The sequence below is a fragment of the Pleurodeles waltl genome, chromosome 8 (assembly GCF_031143425.1).
Source record: "Pleurodeles waltl isolate 20211129_DDA chromosome 8, aPleWal1.hap1.20221129, whole genome shotgun sequence".
Taxonomy (NCBI): Eukaryota; Metazoa; Chordata; class Amphibia; order Caudata; family Salamandridae; genus Pleurodeles; species Pleurodeles waltl.
The window spans coordinates 1460575443-1460591102 of NC_090447.1; the positions used below are offsets into that span (position 1 = coordinate 1460575443).

The 15660-nt window shown below is 46.2% G+C and overlaps 1 protein-coding gene across 2 annotated transcripts in view; it reads right to left on the bottom strand.

The window, feature by feature from the left end:
• Positions 1-15660, bottom strand: part of ZBTB20 (zinc finger and BTB domain containing 20) — a 4633203-nt gene that overhangs the window by 2407488 nt on the left and 2210055 nt on the right. Inside the window, exon 7 of one of the 2 annotated variants that reach the window (XM_069202644.1) lies at positions 12285-12332. The exons of the other annotated variant lie outside the window; for it this stretch is intronic. The gene's annotated coding sequence lies outside the window, so the exon portion shown is untranslated. The remainder of the gene's footprint in view (positions 1-12284; positions 12333-15660) is intronic. 2 annotated transcript variants of the gene reach the window in all.

Below are 15660 nucleotides of genomic sequence, written 5' to 3' on the forward strand. Positions count from 1 at the left end.
GGTCCCGGAGATGTTGTGGCTGAGGTGCTAGTTCGGGACCTATGAGACGGACGGGGTGGGGGAGGTGTGGGAAAGAGGTCAAGGTTGGACAGGAAAAGTTTTTTGGACACACTGGGACGGGTAGCTGGAGGGGGTTTGAGAGTGGAGGAAGCGGTGGTGGTTGTAGGAAGTGTACGTTTGGTGACTTTGGGTGAAGGTGCATGCGCTGGAGGCTGTCATGAGGTGGATGGCTGTTGGGTGGGTGTGTACCTGCGTTTGTGTATCTTGGGAGGGGGCGTCACAGACACACTGGGAGAGGACACAGGGGACGTGGGAATGGTAGTGGGGGTGGTGACTGCACGTGAGCGGGTGTGGTGGTGGGTGTGCTGGAGGGGGACGTAGTGGCTGTAGAGGTAGTGCATGCAGGTGTGAGTGTAGACGAGACTGGGAGGGAGGAGGGAGACGAGGAGGAGGAGGACACAGTGGAGGCAGTGGATATTGGTGTGTCTGCATGTGTTTGATGCTTGCGTGAGTGCCTGTGGGATGTGTGGTGCTTATGTTTGCCTGAGCTTCCCTTGTGTGTTGACGTGTGTGCATGCTGGGCTGTAGGTGTGCTTGGGATAGGCTGAGGTACAGGGGATTGGGTTGGGGTGTAGGAATTTGGAGGGGGAGGCTCGACACAGGGACAAAGGCTGCCATCAGTGCTGAGGCCAGAGTCTGTAAAGCTCGCTGAAGGGCCGCCTGACCAGAATGAATGCCCTCCAGGAATGCATTTGTTTGTTGTAACTGCCTTTCTACACCCTGGATGGCATTCAAAACAGTAGAGTGCCCAACAGTCAGGGACCTGAGGAGGTCAATGGCCTCCTCACTGAGGGCAGCAGGGGTGACTGGGGCAGGGCCTGAGGTGCCTGGGGCGAAGGTGATGCCCACCCTCCTGGGTGAGCGGGCACAGGACGAAGGCGGAGGGGCTGCTGGTGAAAGGGCGGTGCTGGAAGGGGGGGTGGCGGCTGTACCTGTAGATGGGGGTGGCACAGATGTTGCCGCCACAACAAGGGAGCTCCCATCAGAGGACGAGTCCGTGTCACTGGTGTCAGCTCTTCTCCCCGCCGTGGAGCTCCCCTCGTCCTCCGTCCCACTGGTGAAGTCTGATTCCGTAGTGTGGCCCTCGATGGCCATGTGGGATGCAGCCCCCTGGTGCTCCGGTGCCACTGCTCCTCCGTCTGATGATGCTAATGCACACAAGAACAGGGAGACCACAAAAAGGTGGGGGATGACAGAAGAAAGACATGTTGAGTGCATGCATTACAGCTACCGTTGGCGGACACGACAGACACAGAAGCCCCCTGCACTACGGCGCGCTCTTGGGCTCCACTGTTCAATTCCTGGGAAATGGCCTACAAGGCTATGGATGACATCTGCACACATAGATGACACAGGGGCATGACTAGGTGTAGTTGTCACTCTACAGAGGTGGGGTGGGGTGCCACATGGCCTGCCTTACGGAGGGGCCTTGCGTACGGAACTCGCCCTGGCCTAGGGAAACCCACAGCCCACCTCCCCCACCCAGACACCTCCACTGTGCGCAAAGTCAGCAGAATGAGAGTGTACTCACCCCCTTGTGGCTGCTGTGATGCCCTCAAGTGCCCATCCAACTCTGGGTAGGCCACCGCCAGGATCCTGAACATCAGGGCGGTCATGGTGCGACGGGCACCCCTCCCATGTTGGGAGGCCATCCCCAGCTGAGCCTCCACCGTCTTCTTGCTCCAGCTGCGAATGTCCTCCCATCTTTTCCGGCAGTGGGTGCTCCGTCTGTGGTAGACCCCCAGGTGTCTACTGTCTTTCTGGTGGGCGCTGACCTCCATGAAATGTACAGGGGAAAAAGAGAAGTTATTACCAACTGCACCATCAAACTGATTGGCCCCCTTCCCTACCCTTGCCATGTGGCACATGCATTCAAAGTCTTACATGCACGCACCACTCTCCCCTCTTCCTTCTTACATCCAGCCCTCTCCACACAGGCATAGCCCATACAACATGCTCCCTGTGTACTTACCTGTTTGTCTGGAGGACCGTAGAGTAGCGTGTACTGGGGGAGGACCCCATCCACGAGTTTCTCCAACTCCTCCGATGTGAAGGCAGGGGCCCTTTCCCCAGACACTCGAGCCATTGTCTCTTCCAGACCGAGGTCACAGCAGCACTTGCAGTGTAGGTCCTCTCCTGTCGAAGATCAGGTATCGAGTGATTCAACAGATAGAAAATGGCGGTCACGTCCGCGGCGGTGCGTACCGTCACCGCTGGCGTACATCGACATTGGCTCCTGGGACCCATAGGGTCCAATGTTAACCAATGCAGCATTGCGCCGCGGTCTTCGACCGCCTACTGCGAAGGTGTACAACGCCAGCGCAGTTACCTCACATCCCATTGTCCCACTTTAGAGGTCAGGCAGCCACCATTTCAGGGGCCCACATGGCTTCATTTTCAACTGCGTCACACATACCTAGGCCTAGACTCAACACACATACAGGCCACCTTTTGTGTATGAATGGTGTTCTGTGTAAACTGTGAGTACGTACCTCTGAGTTGTTTGACTCTGTGCTCGCTGTTGTCCTTCATAGGCACTGTCCGCTGGGACATGTGAGGAGATGGCAGCATCCTCCGGTGTACCGACCGTTGGTGGAACTGTCGACAATGGAGGAGCGACATGTGATTATCACATACAGGCTTGACCATGCCACAATCCAGGAACTGTGTACCCAGTTGGAGCCAGACCTGATGTCAGCAATTCGCCATCTCACAGGAATCCCCCCTCAAGTGCAGGTGCTGTCAGTGCTCCCTTCCTTGCAAGTGGGTCTTTTCAAACAACAGTGGCCATAGCATCAGGAATGTCCCAGCCTATGTTTTCCAACGTATTGTCCAGAGTGTTGTCTGCCCTTCTGAAACACATGCGGAGCTATATAGTTTTTCCTCAGGTGGAGGATTTGCCTACAGTGAAAGGTGATTTCTATGCCCTGGGACACATCCCCAACATCATAGGTGCCATTGATGGGACACATGTGGCTTTGGCCCCCCCCCCCAACAGGAGTGAACAGGTGTACAGAAACCGGAAGAGTTATCATTCTATGAATGTACAGATGGTATGTTTGGCAGACCAGTACATCTCCCATGTGAATGCCATGTTCCCTGGCTCAGTGCATGACGCCTACATCCTGCGGAATAGCAGCATCCCTTATGTGATGGGTCAACTCCAGAGCCACCGTGTGTGGCTATTAGGTGAGCACCTGGAAGCAAAACAGTGGGAATGGTTGTCTGGGTATATCCCTCCAGGTTAGTGTGTGTCTAACAGTTGCCCCTCGCCATTTGCAGGTGACTTTGGTTACCCCAACCTGTCATGGCTACTGACCCCAGTGAGGAATCCCAGGGCAAGGGCAGAGGAACGCTACAATGAGGCCCATGGGCGAACTAGGAGCGTGATCGAGCGGACCTTCGGCCTCCTGAAGGCCAGGTTCCCGTGCCTCCATATGACAGGTGGATCCCTATTCTACTCACCAAAGAAGGTGTGACAGATCATCGTGGCCTGCTGTATGCTTCACAACTTGGCTTTGCGATGACAGGTGCCTTTTCTGCAGGAGGATGGTCCAGATGGCGGTGTTGTGGCAGCTGTGGAGCCTGAGGACAGTGAAGACGAGGAAGCAGAGGAAGAAAACATAAACAACAGGGACTCAGTGATCCAGCAATATTTCCAGTGAGACACAGGTAAGAGTACAGACCTGCCTACTACATGTACTTTCACACTACTACCTCTCTACTGTCTGTCGTTTTCACCCAGTGTATGGTCACTGATTTGTCACTTTCCCTTACGATTTCACAGATGTGGGTCCCACTGTGTGACATCTGCTTAGATTCCTCATGGACTAGAGCTGTGTGACATAGATATGTTGACATTACAATTGAAAGAGCATTTTGTCACTGTAATTGCTAATACACAATTTTGAAAGCACAGGCAGACTCCAGATTGTTTTGTGCTTTAAGTGTGTTTATTTAAGTGCTCAATATTGGAGGGGGTAGTAAAATGGTGAGGGGTGATGGTGGAGGAATGTCCATGGCAGAGTCCAGTCTATTAGTCTCACAGGTGCATAGCCCATATGGGCATAGGAAGTGGAGCTGGGGCAGTTTAAGTATGGACAGGGTCACAAAGTGGGACAGTAGGATGACAATCAGGGTGGTCTCATTTATTGGCGGGGGTCTTGGCATCGAGCTCTGTCTTGTTCCTGGATCACAGGGACTGTTTGCGGGGTGGTTCTCCCTCTGCAGGCGGTGGGGTGCTGGTGTGGTGGTCCTGTGGCGGGGCGTCCTGTCCACTAGCGCCGGCGGAGGTGGTGGGCAGTTCATCGTCCAAGATAGTGTCAGGGGCCCCTTGTAGTGCCACAGTGTCCTTCCTGGTGTTGACGAGTTCCTTCAGCACCCCTACGATGGTGCCCAGGGTGGAGCTGATGGTTCTGAGTTACTCCCTGAAGCCCATATACTGTTCCTCCTGCAGGCGCTGGGTCTCCTGAAACTTGGCCGGTACCGTTGCCATCGTCTCCTGGGAGTGGTGGTAGGCTCCCATGATTGAGGAGGGGGCCTTGTGGAGAGTGGGTTCCCTTGGCCTGTCCGCCCCCTGTCGCACAGCAGCCCTCCCAGTTCCCCTATGTTCCTGTGCCTCCGTCCCCTGGACCGTGTGCCCACTACCACTGCCCCCAGGTCCCTGTTGTTGTTGGGGTGGTGAGTTAGCCTGGGTTCCCTGTAGTGGTGGACACACAGCTGATTGACGTGTCCTGGGGACGGAGGTATGGGCCCGCTGGGTGGGTGCTGTGCTGGTGTTTCCAGAGGGGGGAAGGTCTGTGGTGGCCTGTGACTGGGTGAGGGGAACCGACTGTACAGAGGTCCCCGATGGGCCGGGCTGGTCATCTTGATCCAGTTGGACAGAGCTGCTGTCATCACTGTGGGCCTCTTCGGTTGGTGGTGTGGACATGTGTGGACCCTCCTGTCCGGTGACGTTGGGTAGGGCCCTGCAGGCGTATAAAAGGATGATTTTTACATCTGTGTGTGTCATGGTGTGCAATGGGTGGGTGACAGTGTACCCCCGTGCTTGCATTCCTGTGTGGGACCTTGTGTGATGATGGTTTAGGGGGTTGTATGGGTTTGTGCAGTGGGCATGCTTTAGTGATGGGTGTCCATGCTTTGTTGTTGCATGCAGGGCTTGGTGTTGGGATGGGTGGTTTTTTGATGTTGGGACATATGTGAGGAGTTGGGGTGCTGGGGGTGAGGGTGAGGGTGGGGGTATGTTCTGGCATGCAGGTAGGGTGGGGGATGACATAGTTAAGATTTGTCTTATCAGAGTCCTGTCCTCCATCTACTCCTGCGAGGCCCTCAGGATGCAGAATCGCCAAGACCTGCTCCTCCCATGTTGTTAGTTGTGGGGGAGAAGGTGGGGGTCCGCAGCCAGTCCGCTGAACCGCCAGGTGGTCTCTTGAGACTACGGAACACACCTTCCCCCGTAGGTCGTTCCACCTTTTCCTGATGTCCTCCCGATTTCTTGGGTGCTGTCCCACTGCGTTCACCCTGTCCACTATTCTTCGCCATAGCTCCATCTTCCTTGCTATTGAGGTGTGCTGCACCTGTGATCCGAATAGCTGTGGCTCTACCCGGACGATTTCCTCCACCATGACCCTGCGCTCCTCCTCCGAGAACCTGGGGTGTCTTTGCCGTGCCATGGGTGGTGTAGGTGATGTGTGGGGTGGAGTGTGTTGTGATAAGTGTGCTGATATGTAGTGGTGTGTCGTGTGAGATGCGTGGAAGTTCTGTGGGTGATGGTGTTGTGTGCCAGTGGATGCTGTTGTTCTTGCTGGTGCTGTCTCTCTTTGGCCTTCTTTCAGAATGTTTGGTAGTAGGGGTTTGTGGGTGATGTGGGTGTGTATTTTATATTGTAATGGGTGTGTGGGAGTGGTGTGTGTATGTGTATCAGGTGTGTATATTTCGAATTGTCCAATGTGGTAGTGTTTTGTAAGAGTGTGTGTATTTTGAGCACGGCGGTGTGTACCGCCAATGGAATACCGCGGTTGAAAGACCGCTGCGTGGATTCGTGTGTCGTGATAGTGGGGGCGTATTTATGTTGGCGTGACGGTGGAGGTTTTGTTTTCGCAAGTTTATCACTGACCTTTGGTGTGGTGGACTTGTGTGGGTGTCTGAAGTTTGGCGGATTCCGAAATGTGGGTCATAATAGCTGTGGCGGAATTCCGCGGCCGCGGCGGTGTGTTGGCAGTCTTCTGCACGGCGGTAAGCGGCTTTTACCACCAATGTTGTAATGAGGGCCTAAATGCTAAAACAACCATGGGTGAGGTGTTGGCGTTTCAACCCTCATTTGCTTGTTGGGTCTCATTGAGACAAATGTCATGTGACGAACACACTGGTATAAAAAAAGAGAAAAGTGGACTAAGTTTATGTTCCACGTTGTCCATCATCCAACACCAGCTAACAACAAATACATCTACTCACCACACTCTGTGTGAGCATCAACCACTCAAAATGGTCCCCACCTGGATGTGCAAACCTCTACAATGAAGGCAACATGTCTAATTATCCAATCTGCCATAATCTTGGCCACTGGAATTATGCGGCAGGGATGCACCAAATTATGTGACAAGGTTGACTAAATTATGCGCAAGAAAAGGCAAATTATTCAGCATAATGTGGCATATTTTTGATAGGATTAGTCAATCATTTTGTCATTTTTACCAATGGAAATGCTGTCTGGGAAAAGACGTCACCTCATTAGTACTAGTTTTTCTTCACAACCAAATACAGAAATAAGCATCTCAAAGATGATTAGTTATGGTTTGTGAAGAGCTTCTACTAGTGTGAACACGGTAGCTTGTTTTTAGTAACTTTTAATCTGTTTGAGGTAGATGCAAAATCTTTTTTTGGTAAAATCTGCAGATAATGCAGCAGATAATGAATCATGTGGCAAATGCGGTAAATCCAGAATTATGCAAAGAAAGCAGCGTCCGTATAATGTGTGCCAAGCAAGTGCACCCATAACTGACTGAGAAAACGCAACCGCAATGCATTATGCTCTGATGGTCCCATAAAACTACATCCGTACTCATAAAGTGTAGAAGCATCCAAACCTTGGAACAATGTCGAAATGAAAACAACTTCTGCTAAACAATCGCTCATGCATTGTAAGTTTAACTAAAACACAGATCCCTGAACATAAGTAATCGGTACTTCGCATTAGACGTTCTCATACTCATGAATGCCTTCAAAAAGTTACCTCATCAACAATTGTTCGATATAAGGTGTAGGCACCTCTACCAGTTGCCAGGGTCCTACTAAGGTCTGAATTAATCTGTAACCTAAACATAATGAATTTCCATAGTTAAAAATTCTGAAACTTCAAAATAACACCCAGGTTGGCCCTCTTCTCATCCGTCAAGGGACAAAAGAAATACTGAACAGGTAAGTACACAGAGGGAGGTAAGGATTTACTATTCTTAACTTTACATCCACTTACCTCAAAGATATTTAATTATATATATGCAAAGAAACATGAATAGAGGAATACTGACTCTTATTACAAACCTACACATTTCTGCTTAGAATTGAGGGCAGCAACGTTATGTACGTGTTTCATAACTGCTACTCGAACGCAGGACACATATTAAATCCTCAAGAGCAACAAAACACAATCAAAACGATTTGGCAACAAGGCAAAGACCAATGTTATTTTGTAAAAATCTTTGGCTGTGTACCTTTGTGCATGAGCAAAAAAGTCAAATGTCCCATATCATGTATAACACATTCGACGAGTTCTGGAATTTTATCCAAAATAATTTTACCTTTGGGGTCCTGTAGTTCTGCTTCTACCATTTTGAACACGGGCCTACCGATCTCTGCATGCAAAGTGCTGTTATCCAAAATGCAACACTGGCAGATGATGGCACACATGACACTGTGCCACTTGGCAACTATGAAGGTGTTACCTGTATGCCTGTGAGTTATGGATACTACTGTATTGTTTGCGATCTTGAGTGGCTGTATGCGTGATGGTCTCTGTCTGCAAGGTAACCTGTCACTATCTACATTTGTATATGTGACTGCGCTTGCGTTCTCGTAGGTTTCGTGCCTCAAACGTTGTCAGTTCTTGCTGCTTAAAGAAGGCTGTAGCTGCAACGGTAAAACATCAGCAGGCAGTGGTTTCTCTCGTAGTTCCAGCCTAGCTGATACTCCTCATCTACAGTGTATCGGTTCTGCTGCATCTACTGCATATTCTGTAGGTTTGCCATCAGTCAACAGTAACTCAGCTCCACAAAAGAAAATTATCAGCTCAACAATCGTTTCACTTCCTCTGATTACCCAAATTAGCCCTCAGTAAACGCAGAATTAAGACTCAAAATCTGTATGCGCTCTTCAAGGCTAATTTATTGTAAGGCAAGTTAGGCCAAAAGATTGTTCTGCCCAGAAGTAAAAGAGGGTCGGATCTATTGGAAGAAAGTTCTTAAGCTTTTTTAATTGTTCTAAAACAGTTTCAGTACTTTTTATTACAAAAAAAAACAAAAACAAAAAAACAACAGTCCTGAATTGTTAATGCCGAACTTAAATTGTCTCTGGCATAATGAGAAGGAGTGGGTCTCCTGTACTGTGAAGCAAGAGAAGGGACATATAGCTGCAAAAAGAAACAAACCTTCTCTGCAGGAAACCTGCTACCAGAAAGATATGCAATTGTGTGCAATTAGTTAATCAACAAATCTAAAGGCTGCTTAACTTAATAACCAGTAAAGGCTCCAATTGATAGAACAAGCTGAAGCTTCGTGGTGACTGAGGTCTTCTTTTTCAGAGGCACTATAAGGATGTTACCAGTTCCGGAGAGTATTATTCAGGGGCGGCTCCTCCTCTATGGTAGTGGAGCGCCACTCCCCACCAGCAGCAACTATGTTTATTATCGTTTTCTTGTAAAAAGAGTAAGGCCAAGGAGTGACGAGCATGGAGGGGCAGGTGTCCATGTATGTTTGGCTGGCTGGCTCAGGCTGGCAAACATACATGCACACTGGGCTCTCTCCAACCCAGCACCGCAGCCACTGTGTTGCTGGGTTGGAGACAGCAGGCAGAGACTTTCAGTCTGTCTCGGAGGCTGGGCGCTCCGTCCAATCCTAATGCTGCTTTCATGCTGCCATCAGCATGAAAGCAGCATTAGGATTGGATGCAGGGCAGGCTGGGAGCCTGTGCCTGCAGTGGAAGAGAGGAGAGGAGGGACGTGGATCAGAGCGGCGGATAATGTAAGTTTTTTAAAAACAAAATATTTTATTTTCTCCCCCCGCCACATGCTGTGCTGCTGCACCCCTTTTTTCTCCCGCAAGCCACCACTAGTATTGTTTAATGGATTTGTATTAGGTTCCCTCCAAACACATATAAAATTGCACTTAAATAAAATTATCTACATTATCTTATTTTATAATCAACCAGTAAGGACATTACCAAGAAACTAATCAAAAGAAACAAAACACAACATTAAGAAATCCAAAAAAGAATAACATAAAGTCCATAAGATACTGTGGTGACCTTTTGCTCCTGCAAGATTTTATAAAATGCACTTCAATGTTTCCTTTAAGATCTTCTGAAAGTGTCATATTTTATCTACAAATGTCCTCATTAGGCACCTCATTCTTCCTAAGTAACAAAGCAACTCAGTTCAAATTCCAGATTTTACCATCTTTTATTACAGCATTTCTGAACAGTTTAATAACCCTCAAAGGAGCAGAGAAACTTGAAAATGGTATCTCTTCTGAAGATGTATGGATTTAAACCTAATCACCAACTTCCACATTTGTTTCACACACCCTCTTCCTTTTAAAAAAATGAATTTTTCTCACTTACCCTTTTTCACGGCTCACCTTCTTACAGTCTTCCAAGACTCATCATACTGATCACTTCATCTCTTCCTCCAACTCATCCAAGAGATGACCACATCACTGTTGGGGATTCTGCCTCAAAACAGCTGAAAAGGTGACTTCCCTATATGTGTTTTATTTGATACTTTTATGACTTGTTGAAAGTCGAATAAAGTCTGTTTGATGATGATGACTTCCCTATATATTGATGTGGAGACAACTGATAAGCAACCAGCCTAACATGTAGTGCTTTCTTCCAACATAAACCAGCTGTTATTGCTAACTGTAAAGACTCCTTGATGGTTCTGCCACTGGACTCTGGGTGATAAAGCAAGCTCTATTTGTGTTTGATTCTCAACATTTTAAGAAACTCCTCCATCTGACATGAACGCAACTGCACACTATTATGAGTCAGCAATTTTCCCAGTAATCCTTCACTTTCAAACACTGAATTTAAAAAATGTAATGACTTCATTAGTTGTGATGTCACTGACTGCCTATACACAGGCCACTTGGAATATAGATTAATTATGAGCAATAAGTAGGGTGTATCCAATACCCTCTTCAAAGGTCACACCATATCTAGGGCAAAATCCTGCCAGGGTGAAGATGGCTGCTTACCTACAATTATATTTGCAACTCTCGGTTGAGGGACTTTATCACTTCTGGACACTAAGAACAATCTCTTATCATCCGCTCAACCTGGAGATCCAGACCATGCCACCAAAAATATGATCAAATGCTTTCTATGCTTTTTACAATACCAAGATGTCCCAAATGTGCTTAACCAATCACTCTTTCTCTCAATTACTTTGGCACCACCAACCTAGATCCTCTAAACAACAGATCATCCTTAACTAACAACTATTATCAATTACCAATTTGTTAGGCTTCCATTCTTCATAGAATTTACTCCCATCTTTAGCTCCAACTTTGAGCCAACTTATTAGTTTACTCAAGACACCGTGTTTGTCTATCTCACTCTTCTATTATTCCTCTTTGATTGCACCCTCATTAATCAAGCACACACTAATCTTCATCTAAATCCAGCTAATCTTCTGGCACCTCTGAATCTTTTGACACCAACTGTGAGACACAGTCAGCTGTTTGGTTGTTGCTTCCTGGCAAGTAACCCACAGTGAAAGTGAACTATTGTAAAGATATAACCCATTAGTGTATGTGTGATGATACATTATCCAGACCGTTCTTGTTGAAACTCTCCGCCAAAGGCTTGTGCTCTGTTCTTATTCCAAACCTTTTGCCCCAAAAGAAAAAATCTAAACTTGCCAACAACTCATCTCACAGCTAAAGCTTCCTCCTCAATCACAGAATAATTAAGTTCAGCAATCTTTAGGCATCATGTGGCAAACGCAATTGTTCTTTCTTCGACATTCACATCTTGCACCAGTACTTCTCGTAAACCCTTGTTGCTAGCATCCATAATCAAAATACATTCCTTCCTTGGAATTAATGGTTTGAGACTGGGAACCTCCTTCAAATTTTATTTGATCTTCTTAAATTTATTCTTACATTCCTGTGTTCAACCGTTCATACATGACTCTTTGAAAAACCAATGCCACTGTTAGTAGGCCAAAGGACATTCTTAGAAACATAAAAGCTCCCATGATAGCAATAAATGCAGTGTAATACTGAGAATCCAAATGTAACTTGACCTGATGATACAATGAAGTAAGGTCAGTTGTTGTGAATAAGCTTGCCCCTTCTAGAGATGTCAACAGTTCTGTAAGGTTCGGTGAAGGAAACCTGCCCACAACCACCTCTCGTTAAGCACACGTAGGTCGATACATAGACGAACCTCGTCATCATTTTTCCAAGCCACTACAATAGGAAAAAAACATTCTGTGGCTTCAACAGGGGTATTAGCACCTGTATCACGCAAATTGCTCAACTCTTTATGCACCTCATTCTTTACCACTAATGGTAGTCTTCTTACCCTGGCTGCAACAAGTTTACCTTCTTTTTTATGACATTGCATACATAGTTTTAAGACATTCCTGCTGCTCACTAAACACCTGAGGCTATCTTTCAACAAAATTCATTTCCACACTTTCCAACTGTTGGATTCACACTTGTGAAAGAGGATTTGGACGTAGGAAAAAAACGAATTCTTTTTGATGAGGCCAACTTAACATTTGGTCACCTTACATCGCAACGTAAATCTTTCCCTCAATAGCTTTAGAAGACAGACATATAATTGACACAAAATACACTAGCATCTCTCTAGGCTTTCCTTTGTAGCCCCCAGTCTCACACCCATTTGTTTGAAACAAACATGACCCTCAAATAAATCTTGATAGGCTTTTCTTAAAGTTATGGTAAGTTTAGAACAAGAATCAAACACCATTAAGACTTCCTTACCTCCAATGTTGACCCAACTTCTGGATCTCCTCTGCCCTTTTCTGTGACCTGCAGTATAATGCAATCACAATACACATCATGTATCTCCCGTACTTTTTATTTTGCAACACTTCTACTCCTAAAACATTTTCCAGAATGTTGTTTCCTGCCTCATTTATTACAGATGGCACTGATTGCAGGAAAGCTTTTCTTTTTGGCCATAAGTCCAAACTGACCACACCTAAAACACTATCCCTTAAATACATTTTTCTTTTTCATCATCCTTTGCTTTTTGCTTTCCTAATCACCATGCCCGCTTCCCTTTCTGTCTCCTATACCCCATTCTTTTTTTAGCTCTGAAACACACTTCATCCTGTGTTGAACTCTCTTTGTGACTAAAATTACTTCAGATAAAACAGGTTTACCTTTAAGCCATAACTCTTCACCTACTTTCTCAGAGCTGTAACATAACAAAATTGACCTCTGATCCTTTTATCCGTTAAAGCACCAAATTTGCATGTTGTCAATAGTTTACTTAAAGCAGTGAGATATTCTTCCACTGTTTCACTTTTCGTTTGTTTACACTTGTCAAAATGGTACCTCTCAAAAATAGTTGAAACTCTGGGTAAAAAAATGTAAGTCCATCTCTCTTATACACATCTCATATTCACTTAGACCACTGCTAATATCCTTCTCTAGTTCTAGTAAATTATCCAAACTATCTCGGACCTCTGCACCCAAACTATGCATTAACAAAGCTACTTTTCTATCAACACCCATATTAGGCCCGCAGACCTTAGCATAATTTTTAAACACCTTCTTCCACTTAGCACATCTCAACTGTGGGTCTCCTGGATTACTCAAAAAATAGGGGAAGTGTTATGTTGTACATGTTTCCCTCCAGCCTGAATGTACACTACCCCACAAATAAAGAAAAATAACAAAAGAAAAAACAAAAAACACACTTCAACACCTCAATATATTTCCACTGCTCTAATCCAGTCATTATTAAGAAGTCTTGAACAATCTGCTGCTTTGTTATATATTTCTATGATGTGCCTGTCATCGAAAACTATAACTTTTAAATGTTTTTTCCATAACAGGTCTGCTAAAAGGTGTGCCTGTCACAGAGAAACACTCCTTCTGGCAGGCTTTAGTCAATCTTAAGGTGTGCCCATCACTGTGTAAATAGGAGTAAAATATTTGCCAGTTCACAAATATGAGCACCACGCTGCTATTGTAGATGTTAAATTTATCATCAAACTATGCAGCATGACCAACTTAAGATGGCCGCTGTGTTTCCTTAGCAATAGGACACAAACGCCCCTGCTGACATCACATTAGCACGATGCTCACGGGTCTTGCAGGATTCCTCCGAGATGTCCGATGCTCCTTCCTGAATTACCGCTGACACTGGGACAAGCTACCATGATCTGGCATTGACTGCAATGCCCAAATGTTGTAAGGGCCTACTCTCTCACTTAGAAGCACTGGCCAGGGCTTGCTCTGACCATAAACTTGCTCGTATGTTAGTAGAGGCTTGCCCTAATGCTTCAGAATTCTGCTAAAGGCTTGCACCATCTGCAAAACAGCATGTGCCATGCAATATGCAGCCGTATACAAGACGGGACATGCAGACCATGATGTTCAAAATATCTCAGGATGTCTTCACAGCCTCCCCACGACCACTGGAAGGATCCGACAATGGCCCGCCAACACTTCTGTCTCAATCACACAGAGAACTTTCCAAATGGGTTGCAGCAAAGAACGATGTGGTGTACATACACAAATGCATGTTGGGGTATCTGGCATCCTACAGTGGCATCCAAGTATCCCATCCTCATCTCCAAAAAACGTGAAGTTGTTTACCAGGTAATACACACGGAAACGGGTAAGTAATCTTGTAGAAGAGTAAGCTTTCATGTCTTTAGACGCCCCATCCACTACCTCTAACTTTTGTCCCTCAAATCCCTTGACCAGCTACATGAGCACATTCTAAATGGTACATCACTGGTCAAGGGAATCACAGATTGACCACAAGACACCACAGTGCAGTCTGATTGTGTAGTTGTGTAGTATTAAAACTATAACTTTTCAAAGCAATGTAAGCGCCAAGACACTGAGGTCCATATTTATCATGCTTTCATGCAACACAGCAAGACACTGCGCTGAGCTGCGCTGCATGAAAGGAAGAGAGCAGGAATGTGCCATATTTAACTTTACATGGTACATTCCTGTCCTCTCCTTGCACAGGTGCACAATGTGCTGTCTTGCACCAATGCAGACCCTGTTGTAGGCAGAATTGCTTTTATGCAGGAAGGGAACCTTCCCGCACAAAAATAATACTCAGAGGCATTGTCCTCTTTCTAAGTGTGCTGCATTTTGCAATAAATTTAGAAATAAGGATATTTCTCGTCATTGCATGTCTCCTGGGAAAGAATAGCATTGTGACGCATTACCGGGTGTACCTGTCTTAGTAAATCTGGGAATGCGCCAAAAACTCATTCTGGGAATGCTGGGAACACCCATGCTCCACCCATAGAACATCTTCCAAGGGTATACTCTTGCAAGGCAATGACTTGTGCTGTCTTGTGTTGCTCCAGATTTACCAAGCCGCGCAGAGCCATGCAAGGTGGCCTCGCATGACTTGGTTAATCTAATTCCAGGTTTTGCGTCGTCCTGCATCACCTTGTGGACGATGTAGAATCTTGATAAATCTGGCCCTGAATCTTTTTGAACGTTTTGTAGCAGCCTTACCTATACTGCATGCAGCCGTTCTTGAACTGTGTGTAATACTTTTTATAAAGTACGCCACCTTATCTTATACTATGTATAATGCATTGTGTAAACTGCGGCAGCCTTTCTTATACTGTGTGAAGTATATTTTTTTAACTAATCACACATATTCACAGTATTTTCTGCCGTAGGCTGGATCCTTACAGCACCATAATTATACATGTCAATGGTCCTCAGTGCACCAACCAGGGTTTCCCAACAGAACAATCCATTGCGCGCCAATTATTTTAACATGCATTCATGTTTCATTTAAAGTGTGTGCATTCTATTGTGCATGCAGTTACCCCTAGGTGAAAACCCCAAAATGGTTGCATAATATGCTGTTCTTTTGACCGTGCTCCCACGTTGACTGAGCCCTCCCACAATGTACTGTGGTCATTGTTCCCATCCTTCGTTAAGCACTTCAGTTGCTGCACCTTGTAAAATCCCCAGAATAAGTGGTACCTTCCGGAATTACGTCACACAAGATTAAACCCCGTGCTCCAAACTTGCACGCAGTACTCATATGTCCTAAGGTTGCTCTCTCATGCCACTAAGTCATCACTGTAAATTAGAGAAACTGAAAAAAGTATATGAACAATTTTTGGTTGATATGAAAATG